This window comes from Oncorhynchus gorbuscha, linkage group LG09 (assembly GCF_021184085.1).
Source record: "Oncorhynchus gorbuscha isolate QuinsamMale2020 ecotype Even-year linkage group LG09, OgorEven_v1.0, whole genome shotgun sequence".
Taxonomy (NCBI): domain Eukaryota; kingdom Metazoa; phylum Chordata; class Actinopteri; order Salmoniformes; family Salmonidae; genus Oncorhynchus; species Oncorhynchus gorbuscha.
In genome coordinates this window covers 21,467,502-21,482,706 of record NC_060181.1, presented here as the reverse complement: position 1 = coordinate 21,482,706, position 15,205 = coordinate 21,467,502, and the positions used below count along the sequence as shown (strand labels likewise).

General features: G+C 41.4%; 1 protein-coding gene across 1 annotated transcript in view; it reads right to left on the bottom strand.

Annotated features, from left to right (window-relative positions):
• LOC124043272 (protein tyrosine phosphatase type IVA 3) overlaps window positions 1-12,231 on the bottom strand; it is an 81,184-nt gene extending 68,953 nt beyond the window's left edge. Inside the window, exon 1 of the mRNA XM_046361668.1 lies at window positions 12,026-12,231. The gene's annotated coding sequence lies outside the window, so the exon portion shown is untranslated. The remainder of the gene's footprint in view (window positions 1-12,025) is intronic.
• Between the last annotated feature and the right edge of the window lie 2,974 nt (window positions 12,232-15,205).

Here is a 15,205-nt window from a genome sequence, read left to right as displayed (position 1 = left end):
ACTAATTAATAAACACCATCACACTACTGACCATATATACACCTTACACACACTAATTAATAAACACCATCACACTACTGACCATATATACACCTTACACACACTAATTAATAAACACCATCTCACTACTGACCATATATACACCTTACACACACTAATTAATAAACACCATCTCACTACTGACCATATATACACCTTACACACACTAATTAATAAACACCATCACACTACTGACCATATATACACCTTACACACACTAATTAATAAACACCACCACACTACTGACCATATATACACCTTACACACACTAATTAATAAACACCATCACACTACTGACCATATATACACCTTACACACACTAATTAATAAACACCACACTACTGACCATATATACACCTTACTAATTAACACACTAATTAATAAACACCACCACACTACTGACCATATATACACCCTTACACACACTAATTAATAAACACCATCACACTACTGACCATATATACACCTTACACACACTAATTAATAAACACCATCTCACTACTGACCATATATACACCTTACACACACTAATTAATAAACACCACCGCACTTACTGACCATATATACACCTTACACACACTAATTAATAAACACCATCACACTACTGACCATATATACACCTAATAAACACACACACTAATTAATAAACACCATCACACTACTGACCATATATACACCTAATTTACACCATCACACTAATTAATAAACACCATCTCACTACTGACCATATATACACCTTACACACACTAATTAATAAACACCACCACACTACTGACCATATATACACCTTACACACACTAATTAATAAACACCACCACACTACTGACCATATATACACCTGACCATATTACACACACTAATTAATAAACACCACCACACTACTGACATATATATATACACACACTAATTAATTACACACACTAATTAATAAACACCACCACACTACTTACATCATATATACACCTCACACTACTGACCATATACACCTTACACACACTAATTAATAAACACCACCACACTACTGACCATATATACATACACCTTACACACACTAATTAATAAACACCACCACACTACTGATCATATATACACCTTACACACACTAATTAATAAACACCACCACACTACTGATCATATATACACCTTACACACACTAATTAATAAACACCACCACACTACTGACCATATATACACCTTACACACACTAATTAATAAACACCACCACACTACTGACCATATATACACCTTACACACACTAATTAATAAACACCACCACACTACTGATCATATATACACCTTACACACACTAATTAATAAACACCATCACACTACTGATCATATATACACCTTACACACACTAATTAATAAACACCACCACACTACTGATCATATATACACCTTACACACACTAATTAATAAACACCACCACACTACTGACCATATATACACCTTACACACACTAATTAATAAACACCACCACACTACTGACCATATATACACCTTACACACACTAATTAATAAACACCACCACACTACTGACCATATATACACCTTACACACACTAATTAATAAACACCACCACACTACTGATCATATATACACCTTACACACACTAATTAATAAAAAACGTCCACCAAAAAAAAGAGGGCAAAATCTTTGCTTGCTTTATTGACTTTAAAAAAGCATTTGATTCGATTTGGCACGAAGGGCTATTCTACAAAATTCTACAAAGTGGGCTTGGTGGTAAGGTGTATGACTTAATAAAATGTATGTACACAGAAAACAAGTGTGCAATAAAAATCAAAAACCAAAGAACATAATTTTTTTCACAATGTCGAGGTGTGAGACAAGGCTGCAATTTGAGTCCAAATCTTTTCAACATTTACATCAATGAATTAGCAGACATGTTGGACCAATCTCCAGCCCCAGGACTCACACTATTTGACACAGAGGTGAAATACCTGCTATATGCTGATGACTTGGTACTTCTATCACCAACCAAAGAAGGTCTTCAACAAAACATTAATATTCTGGAGCAATATTGCCATAATTGGGCCCTGGCAGTAAATTTCCAAAAAACTAAAATCATGATTTTCCAAAAAAAACCGAGATGTCAGAAACACAAATGTAAATTCACCCTGAACAATACCTTAATTGAACACACAAAAAATGACATCTACCTTGGTCTGACCATATCTGCATCGGGAAACTTTAATATGGCAGTGAATGCACTCAAAGAAAAAGCCCGCAGAGCAATGTATGCAATAAAAATGAAATTATTCAAAATCAACATCCCAATGAAAATTTGGAATAAAATATTTGACAGTGTAATCCTACCAATAGCACTTTATGGAAGTGAGGTTTGGGGGCCACTCAATAAAATGGATTTTAAAATGTGGGACAAACATCCAATTGAAGCCCTACATGCAGAATTCTGTCGGAAAATTCTACAAGTCCAGAGAAATACACCAACGAATGCATGTAGGGCAGAATTGGGCCGTTTTCCAGTAATAATGAAGATACAGAAAAGATCATTAAAATTTTGGCTACATCTAAATTCAAGTCCAAATTCGAGTCTGCAATTTAAAGCACTTCAAGCCCAAGAGCTGAGCCCAGAAACGAGTCCTCTCAGTCAGCTGTTGTTGGACCTCACCAACCAAGCAGACACCAGCACTGCTTCAAAAGAAAGAATTCCAATAAGCAAAATCATGAACCAATCAAAGGAATCATATTTACAATACTGGAAAAACGAAACAAAATCCCAAAGCCGACTAAATTGCTATCTGACCCTAAACAGAGAATATGAATTTTCTGATTATCTCTACTCAGTCAGAGATACGAAGCAGAGACAGATCCTTACCAAGTACAGGCTGAGTGACCACCGATTGGCAATAGAAACCGGCAGACATAAAAAGACATGGCTACCCAAAGAGGAGCGTGTATGTGGTCACTGCATGACAGGGGAGGTAGAGACAGAGATGCACTTTCTCCTTTACTGTGAGATATATTCCTCACAAAGAGATTCATTATTCACAGAAATGACTACATATATTCCAAATTTTTACAAATTGAACCCAGAGGAAAAACTAAGAATACTCATGGGTGAAGGAGCAATGGCTCCTCTTGCAGCCAAATATGTATTTTCCTGCCATAGCCTGAGGGACACTGAATAATAACATCTGCATAGTAAACAGTAACTTACTTATTATTACTATTATTGTTATTACTATAATTATTAATGTTTATCATTCCAAATATGGTGATAACAGTATTATAGTGATAACAGTTTAGTGATGGTAGTAGTAGTCGTAGTAATGATGATTGTAGTTGTAGTATTGATATAAAGAAGAAGATGACCGTTATTTAGTTATAAGTTAGTTATAGTTTCATTTTTATTTGATTTTATATTTATTACATTTCTACTATTGACTGTTACCATTTTATTGTTATTATTTTTGTATTTAATTTTGTATTATTATTTACTACCATTTTATATTATTATTTGCTATCATTTATCATTTTGTTACAATGTATATTGTATACATTGTTGCTTTGGCAATATTGACACAATGTTTTTCATGCCAATAAAGCAGCTTGAATTTGAATGAGAGAGACAGAGAGAGGGGGAGAGAGAGAGACAGGGGGGAGAGAGAGAGAGACAGGGGGAGAGAGAGAGACAGGGGGAGAGAGGGAGAGAGGAGACAGGGGAGAGAGAGAGAGAGAGACAGGGGGGAGAGAGAGGGAGAGGGGGAGAGAGAGAGAGAGAGGGGAGAGAGAGAGAGAGAGAGAGAGAGAGGGAGAGAGAGAGAGGGAGAGAGAGAGAGAGAGAGACAGGGGGGAGAGAGAGAGAGAGAGAGAGAGACAGGAGAGAGAGAGAGAGGGAGAGACAGAGGAGAGACAGGGAGAGAGAGAGAGAGAGAGAGAGAGAGAGAGAGAGAGAGAGAGAGAGAGAGAGAGAGAGAGAGAGAAGAGAGAGAGAGAGAGGGAGAGAGAGAGACAGGGGAGAGAGAGAGACAGGGAGAGAGAGAGAGAGAGAGAGAGAGAGAGAGAGAGAGAGAGAGAGAGAGAGACAGGGGAGAGAGAGGAGAGAGAGACAGAGGGACAGGGGAGAGAGAGAGACAGGGGAGAGAGAGAGACAGGGGGGAGAGAGAGAGACAGGGGGAGAGAGAGAGACAGGGGGAGAGAGAGAGACAGGGGAGAGAGAGAGAGTGAGAGAGAGAGAGAAGAGAGAGACAGGGAGAAGAGACAGGGGGAGAGAGAGAGAGACAAGGGGAGAGAGAGAAAGAGAGACAGGGGGAGAGAGAGAGAACTTTTTTGAAGGGAATAAACCACACACACAGGGGACGTTTCCTGGACACAGATTTAGCCTCAGAGAAGGACAAACTGAATTGCTTTCATGGAGGACTGGCTTAAATTGTGAGGTTGAACACACAATTTATTGTCATCATGAACAAAAGCTATTGGTTTTCTACCCAAAGTTGCAAAGAAAATGTTGTGATCTATATAATAAACACAAAAGACAACATCGATAAAAGGGAGTGGCAGGTACAGCAGCATCTAGGGGGCACATTCTGTTCATTTCAAACTAATTTACTATGGTAAATAATAAATAATGCATGTGACTTCAATGGCTAATTTCTCTGAATGACCAGATTCACAGGGAATACATGACATAGTATAAAGAAGCAATACTCCAAGCCACAGCTACATACTACTTGTCAGACATAGAGAACTGATACTATATACTAGTTGTTCTGGTTGGATTAGCACGGAGGTCTGTGGGTGGCTTTTGATCAGTTTATTGAATTCCCCATGTCTTACTTAATGATAGGAAGAAGTTTGGTCCGAATTAGATGTTAGGTACTAGATTTAATTAATACTATATGAATCCTATAAATTAAAATAACTCATTTGGGTGCAATCAACTAGCTTAATCTCCCCGATCAAATTATATTTCTACAAAATAATGTTTCAGGAACACTAATCTTATCTGTTTCTGACGAACAAATCAATTCCAACACAATCTGAGTCAAAATCCTCCTGTGCTTTGAGGTGGAACGACCCACTGATTTTGTGGAAGTGGCTGTTTATTTTCTGAAAGACGAGATGTTGAGCAGCAACTTCACAACTGGGCTAAATACGGGGTTGTGTTCATTAGGGACTAAGAGAAAGAAAACACGTGTTTCTCATTGGAAAGGTACAGAGCTGAATGTAGAGTACAAATGCAGAAACAGGCTAAATTAGGCTAAAATAACAGGGTTGTGTTCATTAGGGCAGGGTTTCCAAAATTGGGTCCTGGGGCCTCCCTCACAGTTTGTTTTTTGCCCTCGCACTACACAGCTGATTCAAATAGCCAACTCATCATCAAGTTCGAGGACCGAGTTTGGGAAACGCTCCATTAGGGCACAAGAGAAAACAAAAACAAGTGTTTCTCATTGTAAAGTTGAAGGTAGTATCTCCCTGTTTCACATTATTTTATACCATTATGCGTCTACTGAATACGACCCCGTCCTAAACGGAGCAGCAGGCATCTGGCCAAGACCAGACCTCAAAAACAACCATAACTAGACGTCTGGAAGCATCTCGAATGTCATTTCGACTGAGTGGAGAAAACCACTGCTCCTGTCTCTGGCATGGGGACAGGGGGTCATGTGGACCCTTTCGGGAATTCTCAGTGGCTCTACAGGTAGGACCAAAGCACTTGGTATAGCTTCCTTGTGAGGTCTCTCTCGTGGTGGATGTGTAGAAGAGCTTTGTGGCCAAGCAATTCTCACTGGAATCCCAAAGAAATGCAGCAAGGTGTATATGTAGAGATCACATTTCAATATAAAAGTGTAAACCATTTACATTTACATTTACATTTAAGTCATTTAGCAGACGCTCTTATCCAGAGCGACTTACAAATTGGTGCATTCACCTTATGACATCCAGTGGGACAGTCACTCAACAATAGTGCATCTAAAACTTAGGGGGGGTGGGGTGAGAGGGATTACTTAACCTATCCTAGGTATTCCTTAAAGAGGTGGGGTTTCAGGTGTCTCCGGAAGGTGGTGATTGACTCCGCTGTCCTGGCGTCGTGAGGGAGTTTGTTCCACCATTGGGGGGCCAGGGCAGCGAACAGTTTTGACTGGGCTGAGCGGGAGCTGTACTTCCTCAGTGGTAGGGAGGCGAGCAGGCCAGAGGTGGATGAACGCAGTGCCCTTGTTTGGGTGTAGGGCCTGATCAGAGCCTGGAGGTACTGAGGTGCCGTTCCCCTCACAGCTCCGTAGGCAAGCACCATGGTCTTGTAGCGGATGCGAGCTTCAACTGGAAGCCAGTGGAGAGAACGGAGGAGCGGGGTGACGTGAGAGAACTTGGGAAGGTTGAACACCAGACGGGCTGCGGCGTTCTGGATGAGTTGAAGGGGTTTAATGGCACAGGCAGGGAGCCCAGCCAACAGCGAGTTGCAGTAATCCAGACGGGAGATGACAAGTGCCTGGATTAGGACCTGCGCCGCTTCCTGTGTGAGGCAGGGTCGTACTCTGCGGATGTTGTAGAGCATGAACCTACAGGAACGGGCCACCGCCTTGATGTTAGTTGAGAACGACAGGGTGTTGTCCAGGATCACGCCAAGGTTCTTGGCGCTCTGGGAGGAGGACACAATGGAGTTGTCGACCGTGATGGCGAGATCATGGAACGGGCAGTCCTTCCCCGGGAGGAAGAGCAGCTCCGTCTTGCCGAGGTTCAGCTTGAGGTGGTGATCCGTCATCCACACTGATATGTCTAAGAGCACATAGAAACAGCCCAACTCTTGATTCACCGGAATTTGTATTGGAGGACAAATTGCACCACATACTCATCTTACGCAGTGGTAACGAAAATTCTATTGTCTATATTTCTATTATTTCAATCAGTTTCCTATGGAAGATTGACAGTTGAATTTATAACAATGGATATCCCCACTCAAGTCAACATTCTCTGATGTGTGGACCTAAAAACATATTTGTGGTACCATTTAAAATGTTAGTACATTTATTAGCCAAAACATGACACCCACCCTGTATTCAAGAGTATGCCATGTCTCAACTGATGGCAGGACAAGTAGACAATGGAACTGATCGGACAGCTCAGAGCCTCTGTTCTTTTCTGTCCATAGGAAACAATTGGATTAGTGGAAGAGGCAGGGCAGGCCAGGAACAAGGAAGAAGGGTATGGTCAGCAGGGCATCCCCCGAGGCTGAATGCCCTAAGGTTTTTATCAGAACGGTTAGTTTCACCTTTTTGCTTTTCCCGGCATTAGTTCGTGGTGTTTTGTTTTAAAAATAGAGGTAAAAAATAAAAGGGGAAAAAAAGTGGAATAAAAGGGGGATAAAAGGACTTCATTAAAATTGTAGCTCACAGCTGAGCATGGGGAGAGGGGTCAGGGTGCTAAGGAGTGCATTCACATATATATACACATTTTCATACACACACTTTTATTTTTTTATATATTTTTTTGTATTTTGTATTTTTTTTTTGTATTATTATTATTTTTTTTCCTCTCTTCTAGGTCAGCTTTAGCATTATGGACATGGGTGTATCTGTGTACCATTTTGCCTGTCCCACGGCTTCCTTCAATGATGGGTTGTGAGTGGCTCTGTTGATGATCGTAGTGGTTGCTGATGTATCTTGGTAGTCTGTAAGCCATTTTTGCTGCCATGTTTTGGACTATCTGTAGCTGATTCATCTGCTGCAGTGAAGCTGTTATTCAGGCTGGCAGGGCGTATTCAAAGAGGGGACGGATGTAGCTGATGTAGACTTTCAGCACTGTCTGAGGTGAGGCTCCATATTTTCTTCCGCACAGCGTTTTTAGGTGGTTTCGTCTTTTTCGTCCCCCTCTCTCTATGTTCGCTTTATGGGTTGTCCAGCTCATGTTCTTCTGGAAGGTGACTCCAAGGAATTTTGCTTCTTTTCCTACTTTTATTGTTTCCCGTTGAGTTTGAGATCTATGGGTTTCCTATTTTTTTTCCCTGTGCTTTTTGTGAAGAGGACACATTGGGTCTTTTGTGGGTTCAATTTTACTCGCCACATGTTGGACCACGACTCGATCATTTCAATAGACTTCTGGAGTTTTTTGCAGCAAGTTGAGGACATTTGGAGCTGGACCAGTAGCAGAGGTCATCGGCAAACTGTGAGACTTGTCCTACGGTGGGTGGAGGGTAGTAGATATCTGATATGTAGAGTAGAAAAAGTAGCGGGCTTAGAACTGCCCCCTGTGGGACACCTGCCTCCGGGGTGAAAGGTGATGATATTGCTGTGGAGACCTTCACTTTAATTGTACGGTTGTGGAGAAAGCTGGTGATGAGGTTTCTGATGGAGAGCGGTAATTTGAGATTAGAATCTGCAAGCCGGTAACATAGTCCGTTGTGCCACATCTTGTCAAATGCTTTCTCTATGTCAAAGAAAGCCGCCAGCCAGGGTAAGTTCTTTTTTCTTGAAGTTCCGAAGGATGTCCTCTGACAGTCTTAGAATGTTATCGGTGGTTGATCTTGCTTTCCTGAAGCCAGCTTGGTGGATTCCAAGGAGGCCCATTTCCTCGGTGTGGCCGCTCAGTCTTTGGGTGAGTACTCGCTCAAACAGCTTCCCGACATGGCTGAGGAGGCTGATTGGTCTGTAACTTGTGATGTTGTATGGGTCTTTGCTAGGTTTGTGAATCATTGTGACAACTGCAGATTTCCAGGGTAGGGGAAAGTAGCCTTCCGTGAGACATGCTGTGAAGAGGTTGGAAAGAAGGTGCAGGTATTCATCAGGTGCTTGTTTGATGAGTGTGCTGTCAATGTTGTCTTCCCCTGGTGCTTTGTTTTTTTTTTTTCAGGTGGGTCTTGATTTCTTCAATGCTCACAGAGCGGGTGAGGGGATGGTCTACTGGTGTCGGATTTGAGGTGTACACTGTTTTCTGCATTTCTCTGTCGACGATGGTTTTCCAGTCTTTGTCAAAGAGAGGATCGTTGAGACAAGAATTAACATTTTGTAGGTGGTTTCTGAATAGTGTTGCTTTTGTTTTGTTGTCTTCGATGAGTTGGTTTTGGGACTTTAGCACAGGTATGATGTTATTGGTTTTGTCTCCGTTGATTGTTTTGATTTTTTTGCCAGAAGGTCCGGGGGTTGGTGTCTGTATCTAGCTGGTGATAGAAGGCAGTCCACTGTTTCTGTTTGTGGAGGGTGAGTTGGTGTCTGATGTGATTCTGCAACCGATTAACTTCTGTTTTCAGGTTGGGTGCTCTTGTTCTGATAAAGTCTCTCCGGATCTTTCTTTTCTGCTTGATGAGACTGAGAATGTGTGGTGGGAGTTGTTGTGGTGGTCTGGTGGTGGTAAGTGGGATGGTCTCTTCCCGGGCCTGGATGAGGATACTCCCTATTCTCTCAGTCAGCTGGTCCAGATCTTTGGGGTTCTGTGTTGGTACTGCAATATTTGTTATCTTGTCTGTAATGCAATTTCTGTATTTTTCCCAGTCAGCTTTCTTGTAGTTGTATCTTTGCTTTTCAGGTGCTTGTTGGGTGCTTGTTGGTGGTCACTTCCCACGTCGTGGCTGACCGAGAAGCTAAGAAGTTTAGCAGCCAAGTCCGGGGAGCAGAGGACAAGATCAAGGATGTCTACCGTGGAGTTTGCAGAATGGATGTGTGTAGGCTCGTTGGTGTTGAGGATGGCCAGGTTTGTGCTGTCGAGGATATCCCTTAGTACTCTTCCCGATGTGTTTGTAGTATTACAGTTGAAGTCGATGTGTTTGGCATTAAAATCTCCCATTATGATGGTGTGGCAGTTGTTGTCTGCAAGGGTGGCGATCAATTTTTCAGAGGGTGTTGTTGCGGGTGGACAGTATATGGTGGCTACCACAAGAGTTGTTTGTGCATTTAGGAGTATTTTCACTGCAGTGTACTCGTTGTTGTTGAGTTCTTCTTTGGTGAGGTTGAAAACAGCTTCAGAGTACATTTACATTTAACATTTACATTACATTTAAGTCATTTAGCAGACGCTCTTATTCAAATTGGTGCATTTAAACATCCAGTGGGACAGTCACTTAACAATAGTGCATCTAAAACTTAGGGGGGGTGGGGTGAGAGGGATTACTTAACCTATCCTAGGTATTCCTTAAAGAGGTGGGAGTACTCTATTCCTTCTTTTAAAAGCAGTGCCACACCCCCCCCCCCTGCATCCCTCTAGTCGCTCCTTCCTTAGAATGTTAAAGCTAGGAATACGGAGTCTTGCATTAGTACTTAGGAAGGTTTCTTTGATAGAGGCAATGCTGGTTTGCTTTTCTAGAAGAAGTTGCTTCAGCTCCTGCTCGTTTTTCCTTAACCCTCTGATGTTGATATGTAGAACATTTATTGGAGTAGCCATTTGGTTTGGAGTGGATTTAACTTGGAATCGCCTTCTACAGCCTTAAGAGGGGGGGCCATCTATGTGTTTCCTTATGCTGTCCATAACTCTCTTTACCATTTCTTCATCTCCGCATATTCCTTTCAGATCCTCCTGCAGGTGAGTGGTGCTGGTGAGAGGCTGGGAGCCGGAGAGGCTTGGTGTTGCGAGATGGTTGGTAGTGGCTGTGCTGATGGTGGTAGTAGTCCTGGTGGGCTTGGTGGTGGTGAGGGCTAGGTAGGTGGGGCATTGTCTGGAGACCGATGGGTGGGCACCGCCACAGTTGGCACAGCTGGCATCATTTTTCTCTTTGGGGCACTCTTTATGGTGGTGGCAGGCACAACAAACACTTCAATTTATGTAAAATAGGGTCCAAGTTACAACATACACCCCCACCCCACCCCCCCTTGACCCTCAGAATAGCCTCAATAAATCAGGGAATAGTCCAAGGTGTCGAAAGCATTCCACAGGGATGCTGGCCCAAGTTCACTCCAAGGCTTCCCACAGTTGTGTCAAGTTGGCTGGATGTCCTTTGGGTGGTGGACCATTCTGGATTTAATCAGTGGAATCAATAAGGGGTCATAACTTTCACCTGGTCAATTTGTGATGGAAAGAGCGGGTTTAAAAAAATGTTTTGTACACTTTTTTTTATATTTGCTGTTAAAGTTTTTAAAAAGACACAAGTATTTGTTATTGTAAAGTGGTTGTTCCACTGGATGTCATAAGGTGAATGCACCAATTTGTAAGTCGCTCTGGATAAGAGCGTCTGCTAAATGACTTAAATGTAATGTAATGTAAATGTTTAAATATAAATCATAAAACAGTTTAAGAAGCCTGTTTGTCAGCTTTCAAATGATATCAACCCTTTATATTTTCCAGTGATGAAGACATGGATGGGGTATTGAAAATGGGTCAATTTGAGCACCTCTATCTCAGGAATGTTTTGGCATTCAGGTCCACCACTTCTACTATGGGGCAAACATGTAGGCCTACGGAAGGTTTCGTTAAAGTCAAAGGGAAGCAGTCAGAAAGTGATTGAAATCATATGGAATGACCTTACTTACTATCGACGTTAGTTTCATGATTGAAGAATAAAATAACCTGCAAGAACTGCCCTACTTCTGCCTTCAATGATTGCAACAATGCTGCAAATGTCCATCGCCCACTATACATTTGGACATAATGTAGTCTATATGGTGGTTACAAAGTAGCAAGACATTACACGATCCTTCCACTCAAATGTTACATTGTATCGCATTGTTGCTACTTCGACAACAAAAAAAAGAGATAACAGAACAAGAGACGTGGAATCATGTTTAGACTGTTTGAATCAATCGTTATCATTTCAAACTGGCTTGCCACTAATTTAATAGGCTATAGCTAATGTTGCCAAGCTACCCTGACCAAGAAGCAGGAAGACACCCAGCACTGTCGCAGGCAGAACGCATGAATTGCATAGCGATCTCAGCGCATGGCTGTTGGAAATTGTCATAACGTTATATTTCGAGCTATGTGCAGCAGTCTGGCCGGCAATAGACTATTTGTCAATAGAGTGGTGTCTAAACAAGTTATTAGCCTACTGGTGTCGGTTTGTGATGAGTCGTTTACTCACCAGTCGTTTTCTTGCTGATACTACCGGTAGGTCCAAGGTGGAGTATTGGGTTCATGTGCACTGACGTTCATCCCACTAACTACGTGCGTCAGTCAAGATTCTGAATGCATGATTTCGGGACAAATGGGAAAAGCATGAAGTCGTTATAGCGGGAATTCGAATCGCCGGCTGGACTGGGCTACACAAACTCTATGCTGTGGACCATCAGATGGGCTCCCGAGTGGCGCATCGGTCTAAGGCACTGCATCTCAGTGCTAGAGGCGTCACTACAGACCCTGGTTAGATTCCAGGCTGTATCACAACCGGCGTGATTAGGAGTCCCATAGGGTGGCGCACAATTGGCCCAGCATAGCTAGGGTTTGGCTGGGGTAGACCTTCATTGTAAATAAGAATTAGTTCTTAACCGACTTGCTTAGATAAAAAAAAAAAACTTGCTCAGTTAAATAAATATTTTTAAAATGTCAAATGCACAGGACTTGGAGATGACAATGGATATTTCTCTGAAGCCCTATTATAGCCTACTAATGTGATGAGTTCAAGCCGGTTCAAGCCCATTTAGGCCGAGCCCATTTAATATTACCGAGAGCTTTCCAAAAACACAATCTTCATAGTCGTGAAAAAAATAATAAAAAAAACAATGTAAATTATTTATAGACTGGACATCACTGCAGGGTTAACCTAAAGTAGCACGCTGTATTGAAACTGCATTGGCAGCCCTGGCCTATCAATCAGCCTACAAAATATCTCAGTGTAGTCCTAGATTTGAGGTTACTTTTCGCTGAACAGTAGTTCATTTCCTGTCCAACATTTCCATCTAGTGAAGAATTGTTGAATCACATCCAATCGAATGTTAGGATGGAGAACGCTATACAAAGCAGGATTGCCTAAACTATACACAGGCAAGAAAAAAAACATTTAGAAAACAGTCCCCTGTTTATCTGCTTTTCAAACATAGGCTAAAACTGTGAGTGGCAAGGCAGCACTTCACAGCATTCATTACATTTACATTTAAGTCATTTAGCAGACGCTCTTATCCAGAGCGACTTACAAATTGGTGCATTCACCCTATGACATCCAGTGGAACAGTCACTTTACAATAGTGCATCTAAAACTTAAGGAGGGGGGGGGGTGAGAGGGATTACTTATCCTATCCTAGGTATTCCTTAAAGAGGTGGGGTTTCAGGTGTCTCCGGAAGGTGGTGATTGACTCCGCTGTCCTGGCGGAGTCAATCAATGAATGTCTAATACATATTTAGTGGATGCAAATGCCACAGAATTCCTTGTTATACAGAACGCATTAGCTGGGACAATGGAAGAGATGAGTGAGGTGAACATAATTTCAATGAGGTCAGGCCCTTTGTATACAACGAAATTTAAATAACAAAAATGTTTTCTTTAAATGAGAGGTTCCAACTGTATCAACAGACATTTATAAAAGCATACATTGACATTGTCTAGGTTATAGATTAACAATGTATACACAAATGTTACCAATTTAATCAGGGATGGGAGCATATGAATGCGTAAAAGTAGCTTATTAAGTTGTTATAAACTTTAATGAGGCAAAAACGGCTTAAAGGTGCATATTGTGAAGTGAAAAACGTTTTTTTCTCCATGTAAAATGGTGATCATCATAAGCATATGTAGGCACAGGTTACTACTACACGTACAGGTGTGCATTCCAGGTTAACGAGGCCTATAGGACCTTTTCATACCAGGATAAGGTGGTAAACAGCGGGCGGGGCCCTGAGAAAATGTCCCTCAGACTTAACTTGGTTTCATTGATTCATTATATGGTTATTTTAAAACAATAATGGTCGAAATTATCAATGCAAGATCTATCCCTGAAGTTCAGGACATCTTCGTAAACACGTCTTATAATTCACACGTCATTTGATAAAACAGTCAGTGCAGTCCACGTTGTTTTGTAATCATCGAGTAGGCTTTCAATATTGTTGGCTCAAATAGACTATTTATTTTCATTCATTCTACTCAAATAACTGTGTTAGACTTTAAATAGATAAGCCTTACATGAGATTAACGACGCTGTTTTTTAAAACCTTCCTTCTACATATAGCCAGTAGTCTAAATCGTTTGAAAATAATATACATTTGAAGTTAATTTAATATGTAATCCTATACGGAATAAAATGTAAACGTACTTACGTATCCAGTCTACTAAATATTTATCCAAGGGATTAATTATCTAATGTGGCTAGACTACTACTTTCTACAAAACTGGAGTCTGAAGGCCCTACCTATAGTCCAAATAGTCTCCCCCATTTAGATCTATCAGTTCCATTGTCCAGGGGCAAAAGGCTTACTGATGAGGCCACCTGTACCATTCACATGCAGCAAATCGTTTATCACAGGGCCATAACATTGGAACGTTTGCAAATCACAGTTTTGACTTCGCCCTGACCCATCCACAGATTATTTACATTTTTGTTCACAGTTTGTCTGTCTTTAGGGACAGGGGTCTAAACCAGGGGTACTCAACTCTTCTCCCACGAGGTCAGGAACCTGCTGTTTTTCTGTTCTACCTGATAATATTGATTTATTTTTCTTAAATTTAACCTTTATTTAATCTAGGCAAGTCAGTTAAGAACAAATTCGTATTTACAATGACAGTGTCCTACATTGTCCTACAGTGTCCTACCCGTATTTACAATGACAGTGTCCTACCTGTTCTACAGTGTCCTACCTTTCCTAACATCAACATACAGTACCAGTCAAAGGTTTGGACACATCTACTCATTCAAGGTTTTCTTTGTTTTTACTATTTTCTATATTGTAGAATAGTGAAGACATCTAAACTATGAAATAACACATGGAATCATGCAGTAACCAAAAAAAGTGTTCTCTCAACCAGCTTCATGAGGTAGTCACTTGGAATGCATAGTCCCACTATGCACAAACCAGATGGGATGGCGTATCACTGCAGAATGCTTTGGTAGTCGTGCTGGTTAAGTGTGCCTTGAATTCTGAATATATCATTGATAGTGTCACAAGCAAAGCACCCCCACACCTTCACACCTCCTCCTCCATGCTTCATGGTGGGAACCATACATGCAGAGGTAATCTGTTCTCCTCCTCTGCGTCTCACAAAGACATGGCACTTGGAACCAAAAATTGCGAATTTGGACTCATCAGACCAAAGGACAGATTTCCGCATTTAATA